We start from the raw sequence: 11,901 nt of genomic DNA, 5'->3' as shown, positions 1-11,901 counted from the left end.
TGTAGCATAGAATCTTTCTTTTTCTTCCAACCAACCCATACGTTTCAGCAGTTGTTAGAGCAAGGCGTGCTGTGACTCACTACGCAATGCTTAGATTTCCTTCCAATTCTCCACGACCCCTCTTATGAAAGCTGTTACTGGAGCCATGCAAATAGAATTAAGTTAGAAAATACATTGAGCTTTTAGAAAGTGTATCACCTCGTTCTTACAAACCAAGATATTGATACACTAGACTAAAAGCCGGAATTCTGTGAATTCTTAGAAATATCACAACTTAACGCCGTAACGACAGCCTAACGTCTCAAGACGTCGGAAAAGCAGGGTACTTGTTCTCTACTGATGCTTTGAGACGTCCCGCCAAAAAAAGCTTGTAGCGCCCCCCAGCGACGGAAAATCTTGGGTGTTTCAGCTACCATAGGTAGCTGAGACCCCCCAGATTATGAATTGAGGTCTTTTTTTTGGACCCCGATAATGTGATCGCCAGTATACACCGTATATCGCCGATCACATAAAAAAAAGAAATGGCAGGTAAAACTGATTTCTTTTTCATCTGACGTGATCAAACATGTCAGATGAGAAAGAAATATAAGCTCCTAGTGCCCTCAAAGCCCCCGATACTGGAGAAATCCCCCCCCACCCCCACCTCTCCCTCCGAAACATCCAAAATGGTGCCGCAGCGCACCGAAAACTGCCACCACTGCTGTCTCTGTATTCATTTCCCTTCGATCTGAAATGACCAAACATTTCAGATCGAAGAGAAATGTCCTCCCCCTAAGCCCTCCTCCGGTCCTCACCGACGCTAGGACTCTCCCACCCAATCTGGGATCCCCCGGTCCACTCCCCAACCCCCTCCTGGCCAGCCAAAATGGCGGGCGCGACTGGCGGCGCACGCTGCATTCACCCCCCTCCTCCTGATTTCTTTTGCATGTGACATCTCAGATGCAACAGAAATGTCGTCCCCAGGTCCTGCCCTGGTCTGTCCCAGTCATCCCCCAGTTTCCCCTGGTCTTCCTTACCTCCTTGCAGTGGTGATCCCGCGATCACTCCTCCTCTTCAGTAACATGCCGGCCGCATGTGCAGAGGGCTGCTCTCAGCGTCGGCTCCAGCGACACTGTCACTGAGACTGCCGCTCACACAGCCCTGGTGTAGACCCAGGGAGGTGAGTGCAATCTTATGTCACTGCAGCCACTCTCCTCATATGGAGGTTCTGCACGTCTAGAAAATAGGGTGTATGTTCCCTGGATTACTGCGGACCGGATTTTTTTCTTTTTTTTCTTTAATAAATTGGTGAAAGAGGGAATGTGTAGGGGAGCGTTTTTTTCCAAATAAATTTTTTCTTGTCTTTATTTTTTTTATTACTGACAGTTAGTAATGTCGGGTATCTGATAGACGCTGTGACATCACTAACCACTGGGCTTGATGCCAGGTGACATTACAGCTGGTATCAACCCCTTATATTACCCCTTTTGCCACCGCACCAGGGCAACAGGATGAGCTGGGGAGACGCACCAGAATTGGCGCATCTAATGGATGCGCCACTTCTGGAATGGCTGCGGCCTGCTTTTAGGCAGGGAAGGGCTAAATAACCATGGCCCTTCCCACCCTGATAATACCAGACCACAGCTGTCTGCTTTACCTTTGCTGGTGAACCAATTTGAGGGGGATCCCACATTTTTATTTTTTTTAATTATTTCTAAATAATTATAAAAAACAGCTTGGGGTGACCTCCAAATATGATCATCAGCCAAGGTGAAGCTCCCAGCTGTGGTCTACAGGCTGCAGCCGTTTGCTTTACCCTAGCTGGCTATCAAAAATGGGGGGGACCCCACGTGTTGTTTTTTTTTTTTTTAATTATTTATTTATAATTGGGCTAAACAGGTGCAAGCTTAGAATATGCAGGGGGGAGACATTATATATGTGTCAGACGTCTATCCATCCATCCATTGTAGCTTTTTAGGCTATGTGCCCACAATCAGGATTTACAACGTTTTGGGCGCAGAGTGTTTTCGCTGCATCCATAATGCTGAGTTGTGCCGTACAAGCGCAGTGGAAGGCTTTTTAGAAATCTCCTGCCACGTCACTTCTTTCCTCTGCAGCATAAACCGACCTGCGGTGCGGCTTCTTGAGCAGCAGAATGTCAATTTATGCTGCAGAAACTAAAGTGTTCTTAGGAGGGATAATAAAGTCTGCAGCGGCCCGAACCTGGATTGTATGCACAGGCAGCTGTGTTCTCCCGTGGGCAACACTCTCTCTCTGCAGGAGGGCTGGCACTGCGTCCTAGACACAGTGTCGCCGGATTGTGGGAACATAGCCTAAAAGTGATACATTTGGCGCTAGAGCAACATTATTGTGAAGTACCTGTAAATTCAAAATTCTCACTATACCCCTGAATAAAGTGCTTGAAGGGTCTAGTTTCCAAAATGGGGTCATTTGTGGGGGTTTCTGCTATATAGATGCCCTAGGGGCCCTGCAAATGCGACATGATGCCCGCAATTTATTTCAACTTTTACAAAATTCAAATCATGCTCCTTCCGTTCTGAACCCTACTGTTTGTCCAAACATAGTTTTTTTTTACCACATATGGGGTATCACTGCGCTAATAAGAAATTGGATAACAATCTGTGTGGTCCATTTTTTGTTATTTCCTCTTGAAAAAGTGAGGAATTTGGTGCTAAAGCAACATTTTTCTGAAAAAAAGTAAAATTTTCAATATGACTACTTAAGGTTATCAAATTCTATGAAGTACCTGTAGGTTCAAAATGCTCACTATACCCCTAGATAAAATGCTTGAGGTGTCTAGTTTCCAGAATGGGGTCATTTGTGGGGACGCTCCACTGTTTAGGCACCTCAGGGGGTCTCCAAACGCAGCATGGCGTTCGCTAATGTTCCTGACAATTTTGCAGTCAAATGGCACTCCTCTCCTTCCGAGCCCTGCCATGCACCTAAACAGTTGATTTCCACCACATCTAAGGTATCAGCGAACTCAGGAGAAATTGCACAATACATTTTATGGTGCATATTTTCCTGTTACCTTTGTGAAAAAAAAGCTGCATGGTTGAAGTAACAATTTTGTGGTAAAATTTATTTTTTTATTTTCACAGCTCAACGTTATAAAATTCTGTGAAGCACCTGGCTGGTTCAGGGTACTCACCAAACATCTAGATAAATTCCTTGAGGGGTCTATTTTCCAAAATGTGGCCACATGTTGGGGAGCTTCACTGTTTAGGCACCTCAGGGGCTCTCCAAACGCAACATGGTGTCCGCTATGGATTCCAGCCAATTTTGCAGTCAAATGCCACTCCTTCCCTTCCGAGCCCTGCCGTATGCCCAAACAGATGATTTCCACCACATATAAGGTATCGCCAAAGTCAGGAGAAATTGCATAATACATTTTATGGTGAATTTTTTCCTGTTACCCTTGTGAAAAGAGCTACCTGGTTGAAAAAACAATTTTGTGGTAAAATGTAATTTTTTATTTTCACGGCTCAACGTTATAAAATTCTGTGAAGCACCCTGGGCACCGGGGTTCAGGATACTCACCAAACATCTAGATAAATTTCTTGAGGGGCCTAATTTCCAAAATGGGGTCACTTGTGGAGTGTTTGTGCTGTTTATGTACCTTAGGGGCCCTACAAATGCAACATGGTACCCGCAATCTTTTCAGCCAAATTTCCTTTCCAAAATTCAAATATTGCTCCTTCTGTTCCAAACCCTCCTATTTGTTCAAACAAAGGTTTCTGACAACATGTGAGGTATCACCGCACTCATAAGAAAATGGGTACCAAACATTGTGGTCCAATTTTTGGAATTACCTCTTGAAAAAGTGAGAAAATTGATGCTAAAGCAACATTTGTGAGAAAAAAAATAAAATTTTCAATATGACAACGTAACATTATCAAAATCTGTGAAGTACCTGTGGGTCCAAAATGCTCATTACACCCTTAGATAGAAGCCTTGAGGGGTCTAGTTTCCAAAATGGGGTCATTTGTGAGGGGTTTATGCTGTTTAGGTACCTTAGCAGACCTGTAAATGCAACATGGTGCCCGCAATCTATCTCAGCCAAATTTGCTTTCCAAAATCCAAATATTGCTCCTTTTGTTCCAAGCCCTCCCATTTGTCCAAACAGAGGTTTCTAACCCCATGTGGGGTATCAGCGCGCTCATAAGAAAGTGAGTAACAACTTTTGGGGTCCATTTTGTTGTGTTATATCTTCTAAAAGTGAATAAATTTGGGGTAGAGCAACATTTTTAGGTAAAATTTTATTCTTTGCTTTTTTTCATTCCATATTGCTTTAGTTCCTGTGAAGCACCTGAAGGGTTAATAAACTTCTTGGGTGTGATTTTGAGTACCTTGAGGGGTGTAGTTTTTACAATGGTGTCACTTTTGGGTATTTTCTGTCACTTCGGCCTCTCAAAATCACTTCAAATGTGATGTGGTCCCTAAAAAATGGTTATGTAAATGTTGTTGAAAAAATGGGAAATTGCTGATGAACTTTGAACGCTTCTAACGTCCTAACCCCAAAAAAATTTATTAACTATTTTGTGTGACATGACTCTCTGGTTTAAACAAGGGCATAAAAATTAAAAGTTTGAAAATTGCAAAATTTTCATCAAACCTCCAAATTTTTCACAAATAAAAGCAAAAAATATCGTCCTAAATTATTTACCACTATCATGAAGCCCAATATGTAAAGAAAAAAACAATCTCCGAATCACTGGGATCCGTTAAAGCGTTCCAGAGTTATAACCTCTGAAAGTGACACTGGTCAGAAATGTAAAAAATGGCCTGGTCATTAAAGTGAACATTAGCTCCGTCACTAAGGGGTTAATCATCCTGTACTTTTTTAGATTTTGCATCATTTTCACTAAGAATATGTCAGAAAATTCACACTAATGATTGACCCCAAACCTTAGCTCTCCAGCTGGTGTGAAACTAGAATTTCCATCCAACATTTATTAAACTTTGGCAGGCATTGTTAATAAGACATTTCTAAAAAAGCAACTGGTCACTGCGGTTCTCAGCCACATAACAGCCAAAGAGTGAATTCCTTGCCTGGCCTTACAATACTGAAAGAGGTAAGAGGTCGTGTCCCTATGCTGTTTTATGTTATCTACTTGTACTGTGAAAGGTGTTTTATACTAAACATATTATATGTACGGATTGATTGTTATAAATGTGTGATACAATGTAAATACTGCTAGCGGAGTGTAGGTTACTAATGCAGCAGAGAGGCTGTACATCAGCCAAATGAGCAGGCCAAAAAAGCAGTAGATTAGATATCAAATAGTACAGGGTTAAGTCGCATTAGAGGAGGAGTGACAGGTGGCAAGAGTTTGGCTAGTAACATGGTCCTTGAGGGTTGCCAGTTCTGGATAGGGTTCAAGTAAGAGAACATGTGCCCAAGTTAGGGAACCCTGAGGTAACCTTGAGAGATCTGGAGACTACAGCTCACCCCGGTGGGCTTAGAGAGTTCTGTGACTAGTGAGCTGTCGGGGCCCAGAATTGGAAGAAGATGTAAGGAAAAGGGGGGAATGGAGAAACAGATCCGGCAGCTTGAGGACGAGTTCCAAGATAATGGGGGACAGTTCGAGGATGAGTACCCCAGAAACAGTAGAATCAGAACCATGAGGAGTCTGTCATAACGTAGTGAAGAATAAACTGAACACGTTTGGTTGCTAAGTAAACTCTTGTGTTGTGTGGGATACTATTTCATCTACAACAACCGGCAATGGGGTGATGGGCACCAGCCTGAAGAAACTAGTAAGTGTCATGCACCCCACTCGAAATCACACTCGTATACGGAGTCTCCTTTTCAAAGTTTGAACAGCGTAAAGTTGAGCAAAAATTATGCAACTTTTGCGGCTTTCATGCCAGTCACGTCCAACTACACATTGAACGATGAAATACAAGGCTCAGTGAATGGTATCTCGAATGATAGCATTAGATGCACATCACAGTGAATGGTATCATACACGATAGGATTAGATACACCCCTCAGTGAACTGTATTACATGTTAGGATTATATACATGGCTATGTTGGCTGTACCTCATATGATTAGATACATGGATCAGCGGACTGTATCACATATGATAGTAGAAACAGCTCAAAAGACTGTATTAGACGTGATAGGAATAGACACACGGCTCTGCAGGTTGTATCAAACATGAATAAATACATTACTCATCACTTGTGATGAGCGAACCTGTGGATATTTGGGTTTACTGAACCAACATGGGAAAAAAAAAAAATCGGGATTGGCGAATGAACGTGACACCGAACTTATCCCCGAACAACAAACCTCATGCAAGTCAATAGGGACGAGACGTTCAGGGCTGTAAAATGGCCGTAATAAGCACTAGGGCACTGTGGTGGAAGTTAAATAGTTGTAAGTAGAGATGGGCTGAACCGTAAATAAACAATTGTTATCTTGTTATATAGTATTCCCAGGAATCTAACCAGAATTTTGAAAACCATTTTCTTTTGAGACCACGTTTTTGCTTATCTCACAACTTGAGAAACACAAGAGCACTAGGAGTATTGATGCAAATAGTATAAATTTATTGAATATAAATATAAATAAATAGAATAGGGTAATAGGACATTACACGCATAAATTCAGGGAATAAAAATCTGGGTCCCACTGACCATAACGATGTACACAATAAAGGCAGGGGCGAAGCTATGGCTCAAAACCGTGCATTAATATACCATGGTGGTGCAAGATAACCACTGGGGAGGATAGAGTTAACACCCATACATATAGATGACATCCATAGGCTCCATCATATCCATGCATGTAGCGAACTAGCAAGTAATGCTCAAGTGAGCACATAAGCATGACATGAGAAACAATGAACAGATGTAAAGGACATGTAATAAGTGACAATATGGTTTGAGCACATAGAATATCTGCGGGGCCAGGGCTGCCTATATAATAGTGAAGTATTAAGGTGCATAAGAGCCCGTGCCAAACTAGCTAATCGCTTACCAAAAAAAAGTGGTGGTTCAGGGGAGCCAGACCAGTCCAGAGGGGACCTCCGACGGCCGTTTCGCGGGTAGAACCCGCTTCTTCCGGGAGGAGTAAGTGTGGTGTGCAAGAGCGCGCCATCCTTTTAAGAACGCCACCCGGTCACGTGATGTTAATCACATGACCGGATGTCAGGGAAGACCGGAAGGCCCGCGCCGACTCACAGCAGAATCCCGGGCCGAGCACCCGGTGCGCATGCGCGGGATATGCCGGGAAAACCCAGCAACACCCCGGGCAGCGCATCCAGTGCGCATGCACGGGAAATGCCGGAGGAAGCACCGAGCCACCGCTCCCTAGCAACAGGAGGGATGCGAGGCGCAGGCAGCCACGGCAAGCAGAGGGCACCAAACACCCAGTGCATGCCGGACATAACGCGCATCGCACCCCCCCTGGTGGCGAAATGGAGAGGACAGCGGGACTGGAAAGTATGGTTCACCTAAAGTCCCAGTAGTCTGCCGCAGGTAATATACATCATCGAGCAAAAATGCCATAGGGCTCAGGGAGGGGACGCGTCACCACAGACGAGCCACATGATTGCTCCAAATGGAAAATAATACCTGCGGGAGTCGTGGTATAACAAGGGTAATAGGTTCCAATCCAGCCACCATGCCCAAGTCAAAAAGGATGGGTATACAACAAAGGAGGTAGAAGAATATATAGGAATAAACATATGGAACCATACTATACATGTTCATAAAGAATATTAAAACATACAATCATCTAGTACATGTCGCAAATGGGGCTTGAAATGTAATTCAAAAAGCCCATGAAATAAGAAGAGATGTCACATTCCAAACATCAATAGTTCATATGTTGAATGCACATTCTGGTTCCTTAATCCAAAGATTTTCTTTATTCAAAGTCCTCCATTCAGGTAAATTCATGCTTCTTGATTTGTTAAATAATAGAAAAAAAGAAGGGGGGGGTTGGGCACACCGCATAAATCACCACACAGGATGACAGAAAAGACCTGACAAAAGAGATAAAATACAAAAAGTGAGTAAAACACGAAAAATAATCAATAAAAACACAAATATGGATGAGAGAATCATAACATTCCGGTTACCCGGATGACAATTCCAGTCCTCCCCAGGACCGGGGGTATGTAATTTCGTAGTCTTCAAGAGTATCAGTTTCCAAAAAATAGGACTGAGGATTGAGAAATCAAAGACCAGAAGGGAAGAGGAGCGGCGGAAAGGCCACGGAGTCCAGCAAAAGTAGCCAATTTGGCCTATAGAAAAGGGGCATAACTAATGGACTCATTGAGACCGGCCGGAGTTAGTGTACCTAAGGTGGAAATCCAGCGGGTCTCAGTTTGAGCTAAGCGTTTCTTCAAGTTGCCCCCTCGGATGCCCCCATGTATGACGTCTATGCCCAGGACCTTTAGTGACCTAGGATTACATTGGTGCACAGCCCTAAAGTGTCTAGGCAAGGTTTTCAGAGTTGAAATGTCAGCAACTGTTTTAGCCCCACATATGTCCCTTACATGTTCACGTGTACGGACACGGAGTTCTCGCGTAGTTAGGCCAACATAAATCAAGTGACAGGCACATGTAGCATAATAAATGACATGGGTGGTTTGACATGAAATGTGCTCCCTGATCTGAAAAGTGCGCAATCCATCAGCGGAGGTAAAAGAATTCCCCCTACTGATGTTGACGCATGCCACACAGTGGCCACATGGGGTACACCCCCTTCTGGGTACAACTGAGCCAAGAAAATGTTTAGGAGGGGTGGGGACATAATGGCTGCGCACCAATAGGTCCCGAAGATTCCTAGATCTCCTCGACGTCATAGAGGGGACATCAGGGAGGCAGTCTCTAAGTGCTGGTTCAGACTGCAAAATCGGCCAATGTTTGGCAAGTATATCACGCATGTTTCCCCACTGTTGATTGTGGGTGGATATAAATCTGATGGTGTTATCGGACGTCCTCAGTTTAGATGGAAGGAGGAGTTGACCCCGGGTCTTACAACTGGCACGGTTATAACCGTTCTTGATGGCTCTCTCACTGTATCCACGGTCCCGAAATCTCTCTCTCAGATCTTCTGACTGACGCCGAAAATTGGCCTCTGTTGAACATATCCGCCTCATCCTAAGGAACTGACCAATCGGGATTGCCTTAATAGTTGAATAAGTATGAGCAGATGATGCATGAAGTAGTGAATTTACAGAGGTCGATTTCCTGAATACATCAGTCTGGATGACCCGGTGTTGGTCTAGTTCCAGACTAATGTCCAGGAAATCGACCTTGTTAGGATGATATTGATAGGTTAATTTAATGTTGTACGGGTTATTATTTAGTTCTTTCATAAAATCCTCGAGCTCGTCAGCCTTGCCCTGCCACAAAAACAAAATATCGTCAATGTACCTCATCCAGCACAGCACATGGTCGGTAGCCCCCACGCCTCCGTCGCCAAAAAGTCCCCTCTCCCAGTATCCCAGGAAAAGGTTGGCGTACGAAGGCGCACAGGCCGCCCCCATGGCTGTGCCCCGGGTCTGGAGGTAAAAAATATCTTTGAAAACAAAAAAGTTATGTGTTAGGACAAAGTCAAGGAGCTCGAGGATTAATTCCAATAGATGCGAATCCAGATTGGTCATTCCCAGGAAGAAGCGGACAGCGGTGAGGCCATCACAATGTGAAATACATGTGTAGAGAGATTCGACGTCAGTCGTCACTAAAAGTACACCAGGATCCACAAATATCCCATCGACCCTACTCAGAACGTCCGTAGTGTCACGGACATACGAAGGGAGAGTTTCCACAAGAGGTTTCATGTAAAAGTCAAGAAATTTACAAATTGGGTCACTCATTCCTTCGATGCCGGACACTATGGGACGACCCGGTGGGTCGAGGGGATCTTTGTGGATCTTGGGCAGCAAGTAGAAGGTCGGGACTTTAGGGGACACAGTGAGAAGGCCATCATGTACTTTTTTCGTAATTATGCCCTCATCCACAGCCCGTTGTAGGATGAGTGACAATGCTGCCAAGAAACGGGAGAGTGGGTTATGATCCAATCTTTTATAAGTGTCCCTGTTTCTAAGGTGTCTAAAGGCCTCCCTTTCATATCTGTCACTAGGCCAAATAACAATGTTGCCCCCCTTGTCTGAAGGTTTGATCACAACATCAGTCAGAGTTTGTAGTTGTCTAAGTGCAGTGCGGTGGTTGCGGTCCAGGTTATCTCCACGTCTTTGAGTGGTGATTTTCTTAAAATCCTGGGTCACTACTTTGGTAAAAATATCCACCGCCGCACATAAAGATAAGGGGGGAAACCTAGATGATCTGGGATAGATATTGGGAGGAAACGTACCTTGGGCTTGGGCATCCTGCTCCTCTAATAGATCATTAAGTGCTTGTAATGCCTTCCTTTCCTGTATACTGTCCAGTCCGTCCTCCCCGCGATTCCGATCGTGTAATTTCCTTAAAATCAATTTTCTCGCGAAGAGATGTAAATCCTTCACTGCAGTGAAGAGGTTAAAACAATTAGTTGGAACGTAACTCAAACCCCTGGAAAGCAAATCAATTTGATCATGCGTTAAAATGTGATCAGAAAGGTTGATTACCTCCAGGGCATTAGGTTTTTTAGCGGCTTTTCCCTTTGCCTGGTATCTGGGAGGGGGATTATTAGATCGATTTCTACCCCTTGTATTGATAATGTTGGTTTCTAAGGTACCACCCGTACCAGATATTTCACCAGTCGATTCACTATCAGAAGCAAAGGACTGCAGGGAGGTAGACCGTGAACGGGAAACAGATCCAGACCTAAACAAAGGTCTGGATCTCCCCCCCGTTGACCTCCATCGGTACATTTTGTTGTTATTGAAGTCACTCAAGTCCCTCTGTAATTTCTTAAATTTAAAATCACGGACTTCTTTCTCCCACTTTTCAACCAATTGCTTCAATTCCTCCTCAAATGCAGTGAAGGCTTCTTGAGATATATCACGGGAGATAGAAGCTTGCAATTCATCCAACTCCTGTTCAAAGGCTTTTAATGATTGTATATTTGACTTAATGAGAAGCCTCATATATCCACGAGAGCACGTGCTGGACAGCGATTCCCACTCATCCCTGAACTCCCCATCCTCAACTCCATATGAAGGAAAGACCTGGATTCTGAGGCCTCTAGGGATAAGATCCTTTTCCAGATATTTTTCTAAAAAGGACTTGTTCCACCACATACGGGTCCTTTTCCTAAGGATACCCTTATATTTAATGATTCTCTCTTTAACTCCATCATCCACACCCTCTGGGGTAGTTTTATTCCCATCTTTAAATGCTTTATCAAGTTCTAGGAGCCACGTCTGGTCACGTGTCCTAAAGTCCATAATGAGCCACGGCCAAACTGTGAAAAACACAGAAAAAGTCACAATCCAAACATAAAGCCACATGGTCATGAATAAAGGTCTCATATGGGTCACACCGGATAGGACATAATGGGAACCTCCAGTGTGGCCACTGAGACAGCACACTCCAAAGATATGAGAAACACAAGAGCACTAGGAGTATTGATGCAAATAGTATAAATTTATTGAATATAAATATAAATAAATAGAATAGGGTAATAGGACATTACACGCATAAATTCAGGGAATAAAAATCTGGGTCCCACTGACCATAACGATGTACACAATAAAGGCAGGGGCGAAGCTATGGCTCAAAACCGTGCATTAATATACCATGGTGGTGCAAGATAACCACTGGGGAGGATAGAGTTAACACCCATACATATAGATGACATCCATAGGCTCCATCATATCCATGCATGTAGCGAACTAGCAAGTAATGCTCAAGTGAGCACATAAGCATGACATGAGAAACAATGAACAGATGTAAAGGACATGTAATAAGTGACAATATGGTTTGAGCACATAGA

This window comes from Anomaloglossus baeobatrachus, chromosome 4 (assembly GCF_048569485.1).
Source record: "Anomaloglossus baeobatrachus isolate aAnoBae1 chromosome 4, aAnoBae1.hap1, whole genome shotgun sequence".
In the NCBI taxonomy this organism is placed as follows: Eukaryota; Metazoa; Chordata; class Amphibia; order Anura; family Aromobatidae; genus Anomaloglossus; species Anomaloglossus baeobatrachus.
The sequence above is the reverse complement of the archived record's forward strand: the minus strand, read 5'-3'. Positions refer to the sequence as shown.